Genomic DNA, 22,425 nt, shown 5'->3' with positions numbered 1-22,425 from the left:
TAGGGAATTCATAAGAAATTTACCCAGAGTGTGGTGAGAATGTGGAACTCGCTGCCAACAGGGAGTGGTTGAGGTGAATAGCATTGATACATTTAAGGGGAAGCTGGATAAATACACAAGGGAGAAAGGAATGAGTTATGCTGATCGGGCGAGATGGAGAGGGGTGGGAGGAGGCTGGTGCGGAGCATAAACACCAGCACGGACCCAATAGGCTGAACAGAAACAGGCCATAGACTCGATTTAACTCAACATAACCGCCCCAAGGAAAACAAAAGTACTATCTATGCCACTGCTTCGTAGGAAGGGCAGGCCAGGAAATCACAGGAGTGCAGCCCATGATATTTTATCCACAATGGACTCAGTGCTACAATAAGTGTAAAAAGAAACAAAACCTGTCTTCCAGATGCTCCTCAAAAACACCCAAAAAATTCCACACAACTCCCTTAGAACAACAATGTCAAAAGATTTTCATCCTCGCAGACATTTCGCGCTCACATCCGATAGCGTCCTAACATAAAAATGGAATATGCTGGATTTCTGGCATTTGCAGGTTTGTTTCCTTGTTGTTCATACTGGTACCCGATTTAAAAATAAATCCTTTCACCTCAGTTTTAATACATCTTAAATTTTCATGGAAGTTGACAAATACTTTATACCCCAGAACATGATTTCTATTTTATTAAATCACAAGTTAAGTTATTGCTGCAAGATTCTGTTAGGTTGATTGTAATTTTTAATCCCAATACCTTTTTTAAAAAATTTGTTTGTGGGATGTGGGCATCGCTGACTATTCTTTGGCCTCCTTACCTCAAGAGACAATGGGTAAGCGCCTGGAGGTGGTCAGTGGTGTGTGGAGCAGTGCCTGGAGTGGCTATAAAGGCCAATTCTAGAGTGACAGGCTCTTCCACAGGTGCTGCAGAAAAATGTGTTTGTCAGGGCTGTTACACAGTTGGCTCTCCCCTTGCGCCTGTCTTTTTTCCTGCCAACTGCTAAATCTCTTCAAATCACCACACTTTAGCCCCGCCTTTATGGTTGCCCGCCAGCTCTGGCGAACGCTGGCAACTGACTCCCACGACTTGTGATCAATGTCACAGGACTTCATGTCGCATTTGCAGACGTCTTTAAAGTGGAGACATGGACGGCCAGTGGGTCTGATACCAGTGGAGAGCTCGCTGTACAATGTGTCTTTGGGGATCCTGCCATCTTCCATGCGGCTCACATGGCCAAGCCATCTCAAGCGCCACTGACTCAGTAGTGTGTACAAGCTGGGGATGTTGGCCGCCTCGAGGACTTCTGTGTTGGAGATACGGTCCTGCCACCTGATGCTAAAGATTCTCCGGAGGCAGCGAAAATGGAATGAATTGAGACGTCGCTCTTGGCTGACATACGTTGTCCAGGCCTCGCTGCCATAAAGCATGGTACTGAGGACACAGGCTTGATACACTCGGACTTGTGTTCAGTGTCAGTGCGCCATTTTCCCCACACTCTCTTAGCCAGTCTGGACATAGCAGTGGAAGCCTTTCCCATGCGCTTGTTGATTTCTGCATCTAGAGACAGGTTACTGGTGATAGTTGAGCCTAGGTAGGTGAACTCTTGAACCACTTCCAGAGCGTGGTCGCCAATATTGATGGATGGAGCATTTCTGACGTCCTGCCCCATGATGTTCGTTTTCTTGAGGCTGATGGTTAGGCCAAATTCGTTGCAGGCAGCCGCAAACCTGTCAGAGACTCTGCAGACATTCTCCAGTGTGAGATGTTAATGCAGCATCGTCAGCAAAGAGGAGTTCCCTGATGAGGACTTTCCGTACTTTGGACTTCGCTCTTAGACAGGCAAGGTTGAACAACCTGCCCCCTGATCTTGGAGGAAAATTCCTTCTTCAGAGGACTTGAACACAAGTGAGAGCAGCAGGGAAAAAAAAAATCCCAAAAAGTGTAGGTGCGAGAACACAGCCCTGTTTCACACCACTCAGGATAGGAAAGGGCTCTGATGAGGAGCCACCATATTGAATTGTGCCTTTCATATTGTCATGGAATGAGGTGATGATACTTAGTAGCTTTGGTGGACATCCAATCTTTTCTAGTAGTCTGAAGAGACCACGTCTGCTGACGAGGTCAAAGGCTTTGGTGAGATCAATGAAAGCAATGTAGAGGGGCATCTGTTGTTCGTGGCATTTCTCCTGTATCTGACGAAGGGAGAACAACATGTCAACGGTCAATCTCTCTGCACGAAAGCCACACTGTGCCTCAGGGTAGACGCGCTCGGCCAACTTCTGGAGCCTGTTTAGAGCGACTCGAGCAAAGGCTTTCCTTACTATGCAGAGCAGGGAGATTCCACGGTAGTTGTTGCAGTCACCTTTGTTTTTATAGAGGGTGATGATATTGGCATCGCGCATGTCCTGAGGTACTGCTCCCTCGTCCAAGCACAGGCATAGCAGTTCATGTCATGCTGAGTGTATAGCAGGCTTGGCACTCTTGATTATTTCAGGGGTAATGCTGTCCTTCCCAGGGGCTTTTCCGCTGGCTAGAGAATCAATGGCTAATAACTTTTTTTAAAAATTTGTTTGTGGGATGTGGGCATCGCTGACTAGGCCAGCATTTATTGCCCATCCCGAATTGCCCTTGAAGTGAGCAGCATGCAGAGGGCATTTAAGAGTCAACCACATTGTTGTGGGTCTGGAGTCACATGTAGGCCAGACCAGGTAAGGACAGCAGATTTCCTTCCCTAAAGGACATTTAGTGAACCACATGGGTTTTTACAACAATCGACAATGGTTTCATGGTCACCATTAGACTAGCTTTTGTTTTAAAAAAAAGCCAGGAGACTGGGCAGGTGACCTGCTTTATTCCTAGTGTACTCCCCACTCCCTCTCCCACCCTCATTAGGAGACACTACTTGATTCCAGGTGCAGTCTCACCAGAGCCCTGTATAATTTAAGACTTCTTTATTCCTGTACTACAATGCCCTTACAATAAAGGCCAACTTGCCATTTGCCTTCCTAATAGCCTGCTGCACCTGCATGTTAACTTTGTGTGTTCCTTGTACAAGTACCTCCAAGTCTGATGCAGCACTACTGGACAGAGCTCAGACAGTGAACTAAATGAAAGGTGTCAGCTATGACTCAGTGGGTAGCCCTCTTATCTCCAGGTCAGAGGGCAGTGGGTTCATGCCCAATCCAGAGATTGGAACACAAAATCCAGGCAGACACTCCCAGTGCAGTAGAGGGAATGCGGCACTGTCGGAGGTGCCAGCTTTTGGATGAGATGTTAAACTGAAGTCCTGTCTGCTCGCTCAGGTGGATGCAAAAGACCCCACAGGACTATTTCCAAGCAGCAGAGTTCTCCCTGGTGTCCAGGCCAATATTTAATCCTTCAACCAACTTCACTATAAAAAAAAAACTGGTCATTGTCAAATTGCTGTTTGTGCAATCCTGCTATGTGCAAATTGCCTGTTCATTTCCTACATTACAACAGGGACTACACTTCAAAACTATTACTTCATTGACTATTCTGCACTTTGAGGTATTGGGATGTCACGAAAGGCACCAAAGAACAAACATATTTCTATAAATAGCATTGGACAGGACTCGTACTGAGGTGATCAATACCAAATCAGAGAAGAGCATTTTTTATTTTTATTTTTTTTAAACAAAACTAGCAGACTCTTCAGGTCAACAGGAATTCTGAATTAAAATGAAGTATTTTCTGTAGTGAAAAATTTCTCCATAGATTACAGAAGTAAACCAACTATTTGCATTTAAAAATACACACCTCAGTATGGACAAGCACATGCACCACAGGAGGCTCCATGAATATCCCTATCCTCAATGATGGGGGATGCCAGCACATGGTGTGTAAAAGACAAAGCTGAAGTATTTTCAACAATCTTCAGCCAATTCAATTCACGCCACGTGATAAAGAAATGGCTGAGAGCACCAGATACAGCAACGGCTAAGGAACCAGACAACATCCTGGCTGTAGTGAAGACTTGTGCTCCAAAACCAGCCGCACCCCAAGCCAAGCTGTTCCAGTACAACTACAACACTGGCATCTACCTGACAATGTTGAAAATTGCCCAGCTACATCCACAAAAAAGGACAAATCCAATCCAGCCAATTACTGCCCCAGTCTATTCTTGATCACCAAAGTGATGGAAGGCATCATCAACAGCGTGATCGACATATTCAAGAATAACCTGTTCAACGATGCTCAGTTTGGATTTAATCAGGACCTCTCGGCTCCAGATCTCAGAATAGCCTTGGTCCAAACATGGACAAAAGCCAAATTCCACAGCTCAGGTGAGAGTGACTGCCCTTGATATCAAAATAGCATTTGATCGAGTGTGGCATCAGGAACCCTAGTAAAATTGAACTTAGTAGCCATACCAAGCAGAAAGGAAGATGGTTGTGGTTGGAAGGTAATCATCTCTAACAGGTCTAACCACCTCCCCTTACCATTCAATTGCATTACTGTTGTCAAACCTCCCCACCACGGAGGGTCACCACTAACAAGTAACTTAACTGGACCAGCCCTATAAGTACTTTGGCCACAGGATGTCAGAAGCTGGGCATTTTGCAGCAAGTAACTCACCTCCCGACTCCCCAAAGCCTGTCCACCATCTACAAGGCACAAGTCAGGAGTGTGATGGAATACTCTCCACTTGCCTGGATGAGTGCAGCTCTAACACTCAAGAAGCTCAACACCATCCGGAACAAAGCAGCCTGCTAGATCGGCACCCCAACCACCGCCTTAAGCATTCATTCCCTTCACCAACAGCACAGAGATAGCAGTGTGTACCATCTACAAGATGCACTGTATCCAAACCCATGAGCTCTACCAACTCGGAAGACAAAGGCAGCAGGCAAACAAGGACCACCACCTGCAAGTTCCCCTCCAAGTCACACTCCACCATGGCTTGGAAATATATGACTGTACATTCACTGTCGCTGGATCAAAATCCTAGAACTCTCTCCTTAACAGCACTGTGGGAGTACCTTCGCCAGAATGACTGCAGCAGTTTAAGGCAATGGTTCACCACCATCTTCTCAAATGGTAATAAATGCTGGCCTGGCCAGCAACACCCACATCTCGACAATGAGTAAAAAATATACACAAGCTGTAAACATATACATTAGCTAAGCTCCCTTAACATGAGTCAGAGGGTGCACCCTTCTACAAGGCAAGCAACACTGTACACTATGTAAAAGATACCGCACCAGTCTGAAGTGTAGGTTGAGTATCCCTTTAAAGTTACACAATCTAAACTAATGGACATTAATTGAACCTTGGGTTCACTCAAAAGTTAATTACCATTTAAACATAGTAAAATCTGAACCTGGACTTTACTTGTGCAATGGTCAAGAGGCAGCAGATATGATGGCTCTGGGATTTTCTGTTCCTGGACAGGTTCTCTACACTGAAACAACTGTTTATTTTAAAAAATGCAACACAAAGTTAAGTTAAACAGCGGATGACATCTGAGGTGTCATGGACAGGAAGTCCCTGGCAAGCAGCCCATTTGTGATAACACAACACAGTGGACTGATCTAGCCCATGAATATAGCTGTTTTGAGAAGTATAACTAATCGAACCAGGAATAAGTGACAAAAGAGAAAAGTTTAATTCACTTGCAAGAATACACTGATATCACATTGCACGCAGAATCCCACAAACCTTTCCAATTGGTTCTGCTCATTATCTGTACAATTGCTGATAGCATACAGTGAGTGCTATCATTAGACATCCTGAAAGATTCACACAAGTTAAAAAGGCACCAATGTGTGCGTGCATACATGTGCCACTTCTAAAAACAGCACAGCATGTGCTAAACCCCGATCCATCACTGGCACTGATCAATTCCTGCTCCAAGAATGCAGGCAACTGCTCATGCCATGTGTGACACTAGTTAATCACTTCCACTGCATCACCCAGTTGCTCACACAATTACTGTTGTCACTTCAAGCTTCTTGAATTGAATTTTTTTTTTTTAAAAAGCGACGGTAACACTTGTACCTCCAGCCCTACAAAACACCAAGATTTCTGATGGAAGGTCACAGACCTGAAACATTAACTCTGCTTCTCTCTCTCTCCACAGATGCTGCCAGACCTGATGAGCATTTCCAGCACTTTTTGTTTTGATTTCATATTTTCAGCATCTGCAGTATTGTGCTTTTATTACCAAGATAACTGTGCTTCTCCAATTCTGGCCTCTTAAGTAAATGGATATTCTTCACTACATTAGCAGGTATGCCTTCAGCTGCTCAGGCCCCAGGCTCTGGAATTCCCTCCCTAAACCCCCCCCCCCCCTTCGAAAGGCTCTTTAATACCTACCTCCAACCAAGCATTTGGCCATTGGTCCTTATTTTGTGGACCGGTGTCAAATTCTGTCTGATAACGCTCCTGCGAAGCACCTTGGGATGTTTTACTACCTTAAAAGGTGCTATATAAATGTAAGTTGTTGTTGCACAGATCAGCGACAGGAAAACTGCACTGCAGCTCTCATGGGCAAGGTTGAGAACTAAATCTGCAACAATGATCAGTCACAAATATAAATGTGCCTTGCATCCAGAGGTCCCTCGGAAAAACCACGTGAGGTAGCCTCAGTCTCTCCACTTATTTTACACTAGCACTGCCTTCACCGCAATTGAAACAGAACAGTTTGAGCACTGGGAGTCTTATTTCGGTTACATACTTGAAATATATATTTGTACAGTGCCTTCCAAAATCTTGGAACATCGCAAAGTGATTCACAGCAATCAAAGTACTTTCTGAAGTGCAGTCACTGTTGTAGGAAACACCAATTCGCACACAGCAAGCTCCCAGAAACAGCAATGAGTTAAGTGACCACAAAATTTGTTTTAAAGTTGTTGGTTTCAGGTTAAATCAGTCAGGACACTAGGGAGAACTTTGCCACTCTTGAAATAGTGACTTTTAGATCCACTTGGTTGGGGGATGGGGCCCTGGTTTAACGTTGCATTTGCCGTCATTGCGATATTAAGGGGAGGCTTGATGCGGAAGGAGGAAACAGAAGGATACGGGGTTGGGGGGGGGGGGGGGGGGGGGGTGGTGAAAGGGGAAGGGGGTTGCAGGGTGGAAATAGGTTTTTGTGGAGGATAAATGCTGCCTCAGTAGTTGGGCTGAATGGCCTGTTTTTGCACTGCAGATTCTATGTAACGTAAGGTTCTGTTCATCAACATGAATGACATGAAACAAGATACCACTCATACACAAATGAAAGGCCTTACCTCCAAGCCCATATAAAATGCTGCATTGAGCAACAGCACCACCCATCCCCTCATTTAAAGGGTGGATTAGTGAATCCTGGAGTTGTACTAGATGCAACCATTCAGGAACAGAGTGAAACCTTTTCATGGAGGACAGCAACATGACAATGTAACTGGGTTCTACGACACCCACTCAACCACAGCCTATCTGCCTTCAGTGTTCTAGGAAAGGGAACATTAATCAAGGCTGGGATTTAAACTCTGAACTGCTGTGTTTTTGATTTAACTACTACACAAATCCCAACTCAAGAAACCTCCCCACCCCCCCCCCCCCCCCCACCACCATAATAATGAGTCACGCTTTATAAAGCTCTTTCATATACAGCTCATGAACAATCAGCCTTGCGACTGCTAGAAAACCACATTCATGACTGAAGTAAACTGTGGCTCAGGAGTGTCCTTGCCCAAGACTAGCCCATTATTATATAGAAGAGAAACAGACCATTTAGCCACTTTGACATGTGTCAAATTCAGTACTTTCCTCATTTATTGTAGAAAGCACAAAATTAGCTTTCAATCTAGCCATGCAGCGTCACTGGGCTCAGTGACATGGGATTAGCAAAATTGCATTTAAAACACATTTTAATGTACAACACACTGGATAGTTTAGTTTAGAGATACATCACTGAAACAGGCCCTTCGGCCCACCGAGTCTGTGCCGACCATCAACCAACCACCCATATATACTAATCCTACACTAATCCCATATTCCTACCACATCCCCACCTATCTCTATATTTCCCTACCACCTACCTATACTAGGGGCAATTTATAATGGCCAATTTACCTACCAACCTGCAAGTCTTTTGGTTTGTGGGAGGAAACCGGAGCACCCGGAGAAAACCCACGCAGACACAGGGAGAACTTGCAAACTCCACACGGGCAGTACCCAGAATTGAACCCGGGTCGCTGGAGCCGTGAGGCTGCGGTGCTAACCACTGCGCCGCCAGTTAGTTTCTCGCACCAGACTTTCCCCAACAACAGTGTGTCACTGGACCCGCTGCACCACCCCCAGAAAAGCATGTCGCTGGACGATACTGAACAAGTTTCGGGTCACGGCAGGGTGTGCAATACTACTAGCCTCAGCTCCCCGATTGTAGGTTGGGGGAAAACAGTTGTGGGTCCTATTCACCCAGCGAGTCCTGATGGAAAATAAGCATGTGGAGTGAGGCAAGACCGCAGATACTGACTCTGCTCATGACAGAACGACCACTTGGATGCATTACCGGACAGTAAATACCACCTGTGAAATTGTACCTCAACAGGAAACAGTATCGTCATGGGGTGGGGTAAAAAGAACAAAGGAATATATTGATGCACCAGAGATGCTCTCTGCAACACAAGAAGTTTGAGAAGACAACACTCAAAATACTATCAGTGAGGTAGACAGCATGAAAATTTCTCACTTCCCCTGAACTCCATCCTTCTCCCTGGCAACTGAGGCTGAAGCAGTGTTCCCAACCTTGGTGTCAGGCATGAGCTTCCAATCACATATCCGCATCATTTGCTGCTATTGAGGCAAGGGAGGAGATAGCAGGGGCTGACACAAATTTTCAAATCCTCTCTGGCCACAGGTGAGGTACCAGGGGACAGGAGGACAGCGAATGTGGTACCATTATTCAAGAAGGGTAGCAGGGATAAACCAGGCAATTACAGGCCAGTGAGTCTAACATCAGTGGTAGGAAAACTTTTGGAAAAAATTCTGAGGGACAGGATTAACCAACACTTAGAGAGGCAGGGATTAATCATGGGATAGTCAGCATGGCTTTGTCATGTTTAACAAACTTGATTAAATTTTTTGAGGTGGTGACTAGATGTGTAGATGAGGGTAAAGCAGTTGATGTAGTCTACATGGACTTCAGTAAGGCTTTTGATAAGGTCCTGCATGGGAAATTGGTCAAGGCAAGAGCCTATGGGATCCAGGGCAATTTGGTAAACAGGATCCAAAATTGGCTTAGTGGCAGGAGGCACAGGGCAATGGTCAAGGGTTGTTTTTGCATTTGGAAGCCTGTGACCAGTGGTGTACTGCAGGGATCGGTGCTGGGACCCTTGCTGTTTGTAGTGTACATTAATGATTTAGATGTGAATAAAGGAGGTATGATCAGTAGGTTCACAGATGACATGAAAATTGGTGGTGTCGTAAATAGTGAGGAGGAAAGCCTTAGATTACAGGACGCTATAGATGGGCTGGTAAGATGGGCAGAGCAGTGGCAAATGGAATTTAAACCGGAGAAGTGTGAGGTGATTCATTTTGGGAGGACTAACAAGGCAAGGGAACATACAATGGAAGGTAGGACCTAGGAAGTACAGAGGGTCAGAGGCACCTTAGTGTACTTGTCCATAGATCACTGAAGGCAGCAGCACAGGTAGATAAGGTGGTTAGGAAGGCATATGAGATACTTGCCTTTATTAGCCGAGGCATAGAATATAAGAGCAGGGAGGTTATGATGGAGCTGTATAAAATGCTAGTTAGGCCACAGCTGGAGTACTGTGTACAGTTCTGGGCACCATACTATAGGCAGGATGTGATTGTACTGGAGAGGGTGCAGAGGAGATTCACTAGGATGTTGCCTGGGCTGGAGCATTTCACCTGAGAGACTGGATAGGCTAGGGTTATTTTCCTTAGAGCAAAGAAGGCTGAGGGGGGACCTGATTGAGGTATACAAAATTATGAGGGGCACAGATAGGGTAGATAGGAAGAAACTTTTTCCCTTAGCGGAGGTGTCAATAACTAGGGGGCAAAGATTTAAGGTAAGGGGCAGGAGGTTTAGAGGAGATTTGAGGAAAAATGTTTTCACCCAGAGGGTGGTTGGAATCTGGAACACACTGCCGGAAGGGGCAGTAGAGGCAGGAACCCTCACAACATTGTAGTATTATTTAGACTAGCACTTGAAATGCCATAACATAAAAGGCTATGGGCCGTGCTGGAAAATGGGATTAGAATACAGGTGCTTGATGACAGGCAGGGACACGATGGGCCAAAGGGCCTGTTTCTGTGTTGTACAACTATGACTATCAAAACTGCCTATTTCCACCTCAATATCATCCGATTCCATCCCTATCTCAGCTTCTCTATTGTTGAAATCCTCATCAATGCTTTGGTTACCTCTAGACTTGACTATTCCAAAGCCTGGCCAACCTCCCACATTCTACCGAGTAAACGTGAGCAGATCCAAAATTCTGCTGCCTGTGTCCTAACCTGCATAAGGTCCTGTTCCCCTTGACCTACACTGGCTCCTGGTTAAATGTGCAAATCCCTTCAGTCTTACCCCTCCTAATCTCGAAATATCCTCCAATTCTGGTTTTAAGCATTCCCAATATACATTACTCCACTACTGGCTGCCTTTAGCTGGGACTGAAGCACCGGAATTCATAGAAACATAGAAAAATAGGAGAGTAGACCATTCGACCCTTCGAGCCTACACCATTCAATACGATCATGGCTGATCATCCAATCTCAGTACCCTGTTCCCACTTTCTCCCCATATCTTTGGATCCCTTTAGCCCTACAAACTAACTCTTTCTTGAATATATTTAATGATTTGGCCTCAACTGCTTTCTGTGGTAGAGAATTCCACAGATTCACCACTCTCTGGGTGAAGAGATCCCTCCTCGTCTCAGTCTTAAATGGCTTACCCCTTATCCTGGACTCCCCCGCCATCGGGAACATCCTTCCTGCATCTAGTCTGTCCAGTCCTGTTAGAATTTTGTAGGTTTCTCTGAAATCTTCCCCATTCTTCTAAACTCTAGCAGATACAAGCCTAATTGACCCAATCGCTCTTCATACGTCAGTCCTGCCATCCCAGGAATCAGTCTAGTGAACCTTCGCTGCACTCCCTCCATAGCAAGAACATGCTTCCTCAGATAAGGAGACCAAAACTGCATGCAATACTCCAGATATGGACTGCATTGTATAATTGCAGCAAGACGTCTTTGCTCCTGTACCTGAATCCTCTCACTATGAAGGCCAACATACTAATTGCCTTCTCAACTGCCCACTGCACGCTTACTTTCAGCGACACAAGGACACCCAGGTCTCGCTGCATCTCCCCCTTTCCCAATCTATTACCATTCAGATAACAATCTGCCTTTCTGTTTTTGCCAGCAAAGTAGATAACCTCACATTTATCCACATTATACTGCATCTGCCATGTATTTGCCCACTCACTCAACTTGTCCAAATCACACTGGAGCTTCTCTGTATCCTCCTCACAGCTCACACCCAGATTTGTCTCATCTGCAAACCTGGATATATTATATTAATGATATAGATGAGGGAATTAAATGCATGATATATTGTGAATAGCACTGATCCCTGCAGTACCCCACTAGTCACTGCCTGCCACTCAGAAAAAGACCCATTTATTCCAACTCTTTTTTCCTGTTGCCTACCAATTCTCTATCTAATCCCTTCCTAAACCCCTCTTACTCCTTCTCCTTTAAGATGCTCCTTAAAAAACCCTACCTCTTTGACCAAGCTTTTGGTCATCTGCCCTGACATCGCATGTGACTGTCAAATTTTGTTTGCAAATGCTCCTGTGAAGCACCTTGGGATGTTTGACTATGCTAAAGGCACGACAAATACAAGTTGCCATTGTTAAGTTAACCATTGAAAAAACAAAAAGTGTTGATGTGCAAACATTTAAAGATACAGTTGCCAGTTAGCGATTTTACTGTCCACTGGAACAAGAGGAGATCTTTCAGCCCCTCGAGCCAATTCAGACAATAAGATGATGGTTGATCTGCATCTTAATCCATCTACGTTTCATATACTTGAAAAACATGGCTATAAAACACATCCCAGGATTAGCTCATTCATTGCATCAAATGCTCCTGTTCGTCAGTTATTTGACAGCGATAAAGGATCCCTGAAATTAAACAGATTTGAAGGGAGCCCCGCAACAGTCATTTAACAGAGAAGCATTTGGAAGGATTTCTATGGAAAGAGTCTCAGTTGCCTTATAAACCCTGAAACACACTCTTGGGGGAGAAAGAGAGAGGAATGTAATAGCAAGATCAGATTTGTTAAGTAATCGTTGCATTGTACGAAAAAAAATAATAAAGATTGGATAGAAAGCGGCTCCTCTGCTCCCAGACCCAGCACAGCGGCCGGGGCCCGGAGACAACCCCAAAATTAAACAAAACAAACGATAAATAAAATAAACAAATCTCAACAACTCCCCGCCCGCCCGGAGACACAATTTAAACACATTTCCCTCATTCATTTCGCCCCCAGTGGGCCCCGACTCCCGCTCAACGGCCGCGGAGACCGCCGGCCTGAGGGGGCAACAGGACCGGCCGAACCTCCCCCGCCGGAGGGCGGCTTGTCCCGGGCTGGAGAAGGGGGCGATTCTCCCCTCCCGCTCGCTGTCCCCTCCACCCCCCACCTCCCCGGACAGGCCGGGCCGGTGGCGATGCCCCGGCCGGCAGCCTCTGTCCCTCACTCTCCCCCGGCGGGGGGCCCGGCTTGAAGCCGCCTCTCTCCCCCCTCAGGCTCCGAGCGCGGGGTTTTACCTCTCACCGACTAGACATTCCACAGGGCGCCGCCATCTTAACCACCTCACCCCCGATCACCCGCATCCGCCAGCCTCAGCCAAACAAATAAATCCCGGACTACTTCCTTATATACCCCTCACTAAATCCCGCCCCAAAACAAGATTCAGCCGGCCCCATACCCTTATTTCCCCACCACCCAACAATCCCTCAATAAACCTGACTCTTCCCTGAGGTTATTGGGTCGTATTTTTAAGACAAGGAGAGGTATTGATGTAAATAGTTCCATGGCCTCTTTTCCCAGTGCGCGGACGGCTATCAGGCGAGGCGACGCGGCTGCGCGTGACTACGGGTGGCCGCCGCGCGCCTGTGTCGAGAGCCGAAGGACCCCGCGGCTCGGCATGACGTCACTGCATTCGGGTAAACAGGTTATTAGCGGGCAAGGAGGCGTGTCCCTCCACCTGTCAATCAGAGGCAGCTAACAGTGAGGACAGAGAGAGGGATAGAGGGAGGCATAGACAGTGAAAGAGAGAGACTGACAGATAGACAGAGGTAGATAGAGAAAGAGATAGATATGGAGAGATAGATAGATGGATAGCGAGAACAGCATGTCAACGGTCGATCTCTCTGCACGAAAGCCACACTGTGCCTCAGGTGCCTGAGGTACAGTGTGGCTTTCGTGCAGAGAGAGCGACTATTGACATGCTGTTCTCCCTTCGTCAGATACAGGAGAAATGCCGTGAACAACAGATGCCCCTCTACATTGCTTTCATTGATCTCACCAAAGCCTTTGACCTCGTCAGCAGACGTGGTCTCTTCAGACTACTAGAAAAGATCGGATGTCCACCAAAGCTACTAAGTATCATCACCTCATTCCATGACAATATGAAAGGCACAATTCAACATAGCGGCACCTCATCAGACCCCTTTCCTATCATGAGTGGCGTGAAACAGGGCTGTGTGCTCGCACCCACACTTTTTGGGATTTTCTTCTCCCTGCTGCTCTCACATGCGTTCAAGTCCTCTGAAGAAGGAATTTTCCTCCACACAAGATCAGGGGGCAGGTTGTTCAACCTTGTCCGTCTAAGAGCGAAGTCCAAAGTATGGAAAGTCCTCATCAGGGAACTCCTCTTTGCTGACGATGCTGCTTTAACATCTCACACTGAAGAGTGCCTGCAGAGTCTCATCGACAGGTTTGCGGCTGCCTGCAATGAATTTGGCCTAACCATCAGCCTCAAGAAAACAAACATCATGGGGCAGGACGTCAGAAATGCTCCATCCATCAATATTGGCGACCATGCTCTGGAAGTGGTTCAAGAGTTCACCTACCTAGGCTCGACTATCACCAGTAACCTGTCTTTAGATGCAGAAATCAACAAGCGCATGGGAAAGGCTTCCACTGCTATGTCCAGACTGGCTAAGAGAGTGTGGGAAAATGGCGCACTGACACGGAACACAAGTCAGAGTGTATCAAGCCTGTGTCCTCAGTACCTTGCTTTATGGCAGCGAGGCCTGGACAACGTATGTCAGCCAAGAGCGACGTCTCAATCCATTCCATCTTTGCTGCCTCCGGAGAATACTTGGCTTCAGGTGGCAGGACCGTATCTCCAACACAGAAGTCCTCGAGGTGGCCAACATCCCCAGCTTATACACACTACTGAGTCAGTGGCGCTTGAGATGGCTTGGCCATGTGAGCCGCATGGAAGATGGCAGGATCCCCAAAGACACATTGTACAGCGAGCTCGCCACTGGTATCAGACCCACCGGCCGTCCATGTCTCCGCTTTAAAGACGTCTGCAAACGCGACATGAAGTCCTGCGACATTGATCACAAGTCGTGGGAGTCAGTTGCCAGCGTTCACCAGAGCTGGCGGGCAGCCATAAAGGCGGGGCTAAAGTGTGGCAAGTCGAAGAGACTTAGCAGTTGGCAGGAAAAAAGACAGAGGCACAAGGGGAGAGCCAACTGTGTAACAGCCCCGACAAACAAATTTTTCTGCAGCACCTGTGGAAGAGCCTGTCACTCTAGAATTGGCCTTTATAGCCACTCCAGGCGCTGCTTCACAAACCACTGACCACCTCCAGGCGCTTACCCATTGTCTCTCGAGATAAGGAGGCCAAAGAAGATAGATGGATAGATAGATAGAGACAGAGAGATAGTCAAAGAGAGAGAGAGAGATAGATAGAGATAGATAGAGATAGAAAGGCAAATAGAGTTAGATAAATAGAGAAAGAGAGATAGAGATAGCGATGGAAAGATATATGGAAAGATAGATAGATAAAGAGATAGATAGATAAATAGACAGCGATAGACATGTGGAGATAGATAGATCACATGAGGAGATAATAAATAAGACAGATAGAAAGAGAGATAGAGAAAGAGAGATTGATATGGAGATAGATAGATGGAAAGATAGATAGAGGCAGAGAGATGAATAGATAGACAGAGATTGACAGATAGAGATAGATAGATCACATGAGGAGGTAATAAGATAATAATAAGACAGAGAGATAGAGAGAGAGATACAGAGATAGAAAGACAAATAGAGTTAGACAGAGAAAGAGAGATAGATAGATGGAGAGATAAATAGACAAAGAGATAGAAATAGTCAGAGAGAGAGATGGATAGATAGATAGAGATAGACAGATAAAGAAAAGCAAAATACTGTGGATGCTGGAAATCTGAAATAAAAACAAGAAATGCTGGAAATACTCAGCAGGTCTGGCACCATCTGTGGAGAGAGAAGCAGAGTTAACGTTTCAGGTCAGTGAACCTTCATCAGAACTAGAAAATATTAGAAATGTGAAAGGTTTTAAGCAAGTAAAGGGGGGGGGGCAAGAGATAACAAAAGAGATGTAGATAGGACAAGGTCACAGAGAATAACCAACCAGAAGGTCATGGAGCAAAGGCAAACAATATGTTAATGGTGTGTTGAAATACAAAGCATTAGTACAGATAGGGTGTTAATGGACTGAAATCTGAACAGCCACAAGCACAAACATGAAAAAAGTGGGTAGGCAAACTGAACAAACTGATAAAATAAAATAAAATAAACACAAAAAAATTAAAAAAGTAATAAGAAAAAATAACTAAAAAGAAATAAGAAAAAATAACTAAAAAGAAAGGTAAAAAGGGGGGCCCGTCATGCTCTGAAATGATTGAACTCAATGTTCAGTCCGGCAGGCTGTAGCATACCTAATCGGTAAATGAGATGCTATTCCTCGAGCTTGCGTTGATGTTCACTGGAACACTGCAGCAATCCCAGGATAGAGATGTGAGCATGAGAGCAGGGGGGAGTGTTAAAATGGCAAGCAACCGGAAGCTCGGGGTCATGCTTTTGGACTGAGCGGACATGTTCCGCAAAGCGGTCACCCAGTCTGCATTTGGTCTCCCCAGTGTAAAGGAGACCACATTGTGAGCAGCGAATACAGTATACTACATTGAAAGAAGTACAAGTAAATCACTGCTTCACCTGAAAGGAGTGTTTGGGGCATTGGATAATGAGGAGAGAGGAGGTAAATGGGCAGGTATGCAGGTATTGTGTTTATTTTATTTTTTTCTTTTTATCTTAGTTTATTCAGTTTGCTTACCCACTGTGTTTTTTCATGTTTGTGCTTGTGGCTGTTCAAATTTCAGTCCATTAACACCCTATCTGTACTAATGCTTTGTCTTTCAACACACCATTAACATATTGTTTGCCTTTGCTCCATGACCTTGTCCTATCTACATCTTCTCTTTTGTTATCTCTTGCCCCACCCCCACTTTACTTGCTTAAAACCTTTCACATTTCTAATATCTGCTAGTTCTGATGAAGGGTCACTGACCCGAAACGTTAACTCTGCTTCTCTCTCCACAGATGCTGCCAGACCTGCTGAGTATTTCCAGCATTTCTTGTTTTTATTTATGATAGAGAGATAGAGATGGATAGATCACATGAGCAGATAATAAGATAATAAATAAGACAGAGAGAGAGATAAACAGATAAAAAGAAAGATTTAGAATCAAAGAATGATTACAGCACAAAAGGAGGACATTTGGCCCATTAGCTCTCTGCTAGTCTCAGCTTTTCACCATAGCCCTGCACATCTTTTCTCCTCCTAAATTAATTATCCAATTCTCCTTTGAAAGTCACGATTAAATATGCCTAAACCACATTCTCAGGCAATGCTTTCCAGATCCTAACCACTCACTGCGTAGAAATGTTTTCCCTCATGTCACCATTGCTTGCCTGTTTTGACAAACACCTGTCCAGAACCTGGTAACTTCCACTGCTTCAAATGTGATCCAATTTTCCTTAAAAGATGCAACTATCTCTGCCTCAACCAGCCCCTGTAGCAAAACATTCCATGTGCCAGTGGCCCTCTGCATAAAGATGCTGAACCCAACCTCTCTCCACACTCTCTGAATGATCATTTTAGATTGATGACCCCATTTTACTGACTCTCCGACTAGCGTAAATACCCCTTCTCTATTCACTCTATTAAAACTCTTACCATTTTTTAAAACTGCATTAACTCTCCTCTTCATTTTCTCTGCTTCAGTGGAAATTGCACCAGTATCTCTCCACATAACTTTAGTTTTATATCCCTGACATCCTCCTGGTGAATCTACACTGCACAGCGGTGCAGTGGTTAGCACCGCAGCCTCACAGTTCCAGTGACACGGGTTCAATTCTGGGTACTGCCTGTGTGGAGTTTGCAAGTTCTCCCTGTGACCGTGTGGGTTTTCGCCGGGTGCTCTGGTTTCCTCCCACTGCCAAAGACTTGCAGGTGAAGGTAAATTGGCCGTTGTAAATTGCCCCTAGTATAGGTAGGTGGTAGGGAATATGGGATTACTGTAGGGTTAGTATAAATGGGTGGTTCCTGGTCGGCACAGACTCAGTGGGCCGAAGGGCCTGTTTCAGTGCTGTATCTCTAAATAAATAAATAAATAATAAATATCTAAGACTATAAGGAACTCAACGTTTCACTTAGTACTCTAACTGTGGTCTAACCAAAGGTTTTAAAAATTAATTCACAGGATGTGGGCATCACTGGCCAGGCCAGCATTTATTGCCCATCCCTAATTCCCCTTGAGAAAGTGGTGGTGAGCTGCCTTCTTGAACTGCTGCAGTCCATGTAGTGAAGGTGCTCCCACAGGTGCTGACACTGTAACACCTCTGTTTGTGTTACACACCTTTGAAATTTGCTGACAAATTTGCTCAATTATCTCCTTCTTACCATTTGGAACTTTATTTAAAAAAAAACTCCCAACAATGAAACTGCTCATCCTCTGTTCCTCAACTCAAGCCAAATAGATTCAGTTCTGGAACCATTTAGTGCATCCTTCCGATTTAGAACATCCTTAATCAGTACTGACAGCCACCACCCCCTTCACTTTTTCCTTCTCTACCATTCCTGAATACTTGGTAACCAGGAGTATTAAGAACCCATTCCTGGCCTTGTTTGAGTCATGTCCCTGTCAATGCAATCACGGTATAATCCCATGTAGCAATTTCCAGTTGCAGCTCCCCAACTTTATTCGATACGCTACAGACCTTGATGTACACACAGTTTAATATCTCCTTCATCACTTTTGCACTTTCCTCAATCTGGTTCCTTCAATTTTTAGGGAGCTATTTCTAATTTTACTGCTGTTTATATCACTTTGATCTCATTTCTGCTTCTCCCTGCTGTTCTCTGGCTTCCTTCCCCAGCAGTACTCACTAACCTCTCAGCACAAACCTGGCTTTGTTCTGTTCAACAGTATGTCCCAGAGCCAACAATGGGGCATGCCATATTAGATTTAATTAACAGCCTAATAGTGGGCAAACAGTCAGTTATCTAACAGCAATCATAATATGATCGAGTTCAACATAATGTTTGATAGGGAGAAATGTGAACCAGCTATTAAGATTCTAGATTGAGGTGAGGTTGATTTCAATGCGCTGAGACAGAGACTGTCCACGGTAAACAAGGCAAATCTGTTAATGTGTAAAACAACAGAAGGTCAGTGGGAGATATTCAAAATAGAATTTAATATGATGCAGAACAAGTTTATACCCCGAAAGGGCAAGAGCTCTACTTGGCAAAATAAACACAGCCATGGGCAACTAAAGAGGTAAAATACAAAATTAAAAGAAAAGGCATACAAAAAGGCAAAAAATAGCACAGATCCTGGTGAAAGCGGAGGACAAAAAGAACCGCAAAGGGTGGTAAAACGGACAGTCAGAGGAACAAAATAGGAGTATGAAAAACTTGCAAGGGATATCAGAATCAACACAAAAATATTTACAATTATATTCGGTAAAAAGAGGGTGGTCGGGAGCAATGAGGACCCCTTGAAAACTGACAATGGTGATATTGTCGATGAAAATAATGAAATGGTGGGCATTTTGAATAATTATTTTACGGCAGTATTTACAGTTGAAGAAGAGAATAGCATGTGGGAAACCCAAGGAAACTAATATTGAATCAAGGACAGCAATTCACCAAAATTATTGTAAGCAAAATAACAGCAATGAAGAAAATAATGGCACTAAAGAGGGACAAATCCCCAGGACCAGATGGTTTCCATCCCAAGGTTTTAAAGGAAATAGCTGAGAACATTGCAAAGACAATGTAATCTTCCAAAATTCTTTCAATTTGGGAACCATTCCTTCAGATTGGAAATTTATACATGCCACTCTGCTATTTAAAAAAGATGAGAGAACAAAACCAAGGAATTATTGGCCAGTTAGCCTAACATCTGTTGTTGGGAAATTGCTAGAGCTTAGATTAAGGACAGAGTGACTGAACACGTTGAAAATTTTCAGCTGATCAGAGAGAGCCAGCATGGGTTTGTAAAGGGTAGGTCATAGCTGATGAACTTGATTGAACTTTTTGAAGAGGTGACGAAAATAGTGGATAAGGGGATGTCTATGGATGTTATTTATGCGGATTTTGAGAACGCATTTGATAAAGTCCCTCATAAGAAACTGTTAACTAAAGTTGAAACTGATGGAGTTGAAAGGAAATTATTGACCTGGTTGGGATATTGGCTGACTGGAAGGAGACACAGAGCAGGGATAATGGAAGATACTCTATTTGGCAGGACATGACCTACAAGGATGGGTGTTGAAGCGTCAACTATTCACCGTATTTATCAACAACTTAGATGATGGGATGGAAAGCCACTTAGCCAAATTTGCCATTGATTCAAGGATAGGTGGCATTGTAAACAGTGTGGATGGAAGCACAAAATTACAAAGAGATATTAATAGGTTAAGCAAATGGGCAAAACTGTGGCAAAGGTATTTCAGTTTAGGCAAATGTGAGGTTATCCATTTTGAACCTCGGAAGAAAGGGTACTTTCTAAGTGGTGAAAAGATAGTAACAGCTGAGGTCCAGAGAGACTTGGGGGGGGGGGGGTACATGTACATAGATCATTAAAATGTCATGAACACGTACAAAAATAATCAGAAAGACTAATGGAATACTGAAATCTAGAGGTCTAGAATACAAGGGGGTAGAAGTTCATACTTCAGTTATACAAAGCCCTGGTTAGACCACACCTGGAGTTACTGTGAGCAGTTCTGGGCACCACACCTTCGGAAGGACATATTGGCCTCAGACGGAGTGCAGTGTAGATTTACCAGAATGATAGCTGAATTCCAAGGGTTGAATTATATGGAGAGGTTACACAAACTAGGGTTGTATTCCCTCGAATGTGAAAGATTAATAGGTGATTTGATTGAGGATTTTGAGACATTTAGGGGAACAGAGAGGGTCGATAGAGAGAAACTGTTTCCACTAATTGGGGGAGTCTAGGACTAAGAGGCAGAGTCTAAAAATTAGGGACCTTTCAGGAGTGAAATTAGGAAACATTTCCACGCACACAGGGTGATAGAAGTTTGTAATTCTCTGCTGCAATTGATGCTGGATCAATTGCTAATTTTAAATCTGAGATTGATAGATATTTGTTAATCAAAGCTGTTAAGGGATATGGAATTAGGTCACAGACCAGTCATATTCTCATCGAATAGTAGAACAGGCTCGAGGGGCTGAATGGCCTCCACCGGCTCCTATGTTGCTTACTTGTCTGTCTTGTACTGGTGTTCCTTCTCCCAGGATTACAGCAAAATGTATTAAAAACGTCTTGCATTTCTGTAGCGCCATTCATGACCGCAGGATGGCACAAAGTGCTTGACAGCCAATGAAGTATTTCTGAAGTGTAGTCACTGTTGTAATGTGGGAAACGCGTTAGCCAGTTCGTGCACAGCAAGATCCCACAAACAGCAATGAGATAAAATGATACATCAAACTGTATGAATGATTTAATAGTGCACCACTGCTCCCTGCTGAATGATAATGTTACAGCAGGAAAACTCCGCTAGTTCACTGTCTGCCGCAGTGTTTTGTCGCACTGGATGTTGGCACTGCCACCTGCTGGAGGAAGGACTGTGCTTCAGAACACATGTTGGAGCGATTAAAATCAGGGGCGTACAAGAGGCCAGAATTAGAAGAGCACAGATATCTCGGAGGATTGTGGGGGCTGGAGGAGGTTACAGAGATAGGGAGGGGGGGCGAGGCCGTGGAGAGATTTGAAAACAAAGATGAGAATTTTAAATTCGAGGCTTTGTTTACCAGTAGGTCAGCGAGCACAGGGGGTGAATGGGTGAACGGGACTTGGTGCGAGTTAGGACACGGGCAGCAGAGTTTTGGATGACCTCAAGTTTACGGGAAGGTAGAATGTGGGAGGTCGGCCAGGAGAGCATTGGAATAGTCAAGTCTGGAGGTAACAAAGGCATGAATGAGGGTTTCAGCAGCAGAAGAGCTGAGACAGGGGTGAAGTTACAGAAGTGGAAATAGATGGTCTTAGAGATGGTGCTGATGGTTGAAAGATCATCTTGGGCTCAGATATGACACCAAGGTTACAAACAGATTGGTTCAGCCTCAGAAAGTTGCCAGGGAGGGAGATGGAGTCAGTGGCTAGGGAGCAGAATTGGTCATATTAACTCATGTCAATATCACTTCAGTTACTTAACCATTTCCTGTGTTGCTTCCAAGCATATACAGACTGCTTTACATAAACTCCTTCTCCCAATTATGTCACATTCTCTCCCCTTCCTCTTTGTTCTGTTCCTAGTAAATGTGGTAAACAAATTTTTTGACAAAAGGTTATGAACAAAGAACAAAGAACAGTACAGCACAGGAACAGGCCATTCGGCCCTCCAAGCCTGCGCCGATCTTGATGCCTGCCTGAACTAAAACCTTCTGCACTTCCGGGGTCCGTATCCCTCTATTCCCATCCTATGTTTCAAGAGGAATAGGGAGGGAGGTAAAAGAGGTGGGGGAGTGGCATTGCTAATCAGGGATAGTATCACAGCTGCAGAAAGGGAGGTCGTCGAGGAGGGTTTGTCTACTGAGTCATTATGGATGGAAGTCAGAAACAGGAAAGGAGCAGTCACTTTGTTGAAAGTTTTCTATAGAGCCCCCAATAGCAACAGAGACACGGAGGAACAGATTGGGAGGCAGATTTTGGAAAGGTGCAGAAGTAACAGGGTTGTTGTCATGGGTGACTTCAACTTCCCTAATATTGATTGGAACCTCCTTAGTGCAAATAGTTTGGATGGAGCAGTTTTTGTCAGGTGTGTCCAGGAAGGTTTCCTGATTCAAAATGTAGATAGGCCGACTAGA

The 22,425-nt window shown here is 44.7% G+C and overlaps 1 protein-coding gene across 4 annotated transcripts in view; it reads right to left on the bottom strand.

Annotated features, from left to right (window-relative positions):
- The window catches only part of tsc1b (TSC complex subunit 1b), a 48,481-nt gene extending 35,599 nt beyond the window's left edge, over positions 1-12,882 (bottom strand). For 3 of the 4 annotated variants that reach the window (XM_068012090.1, XM_068012093.1, XM_068012092.1), the window contains exon 1: positions 12,794-12,882. The gene's annotated coding sequence lies outside the window, so the exon portion shown is untranslated. Of the gene's footprint in view, positions 1-7,240; positions 7,376-12,793 lie in introns of those variants that run through there. The other variant, XM_068012091.1, reaches the window with a different exon arrangement.
- Positions 12,883-22,425: the final 9,543 nt, after the last annotated feature.

The sequence above is a fragment of the Heterodontus francisci genome, chromosome 32 (assembly GCF_036365525.1).
Source record: "Heterodontus francisci isolate sHetFra1 chromosome 32, sHetFra1.hap1, whole genome shotgun sequence".
NCBI classification, from domain to species: domain Eukaryota; kingdom Metazoa; phylum Chordata; class Chondrichthyes; order Heterodontiformes; family Heterodontidae; genus Heterodontus; species Heterodontus francisci.
This window is presented reverse-complemented; position numbering and strand designations above follow the sequence as displayed.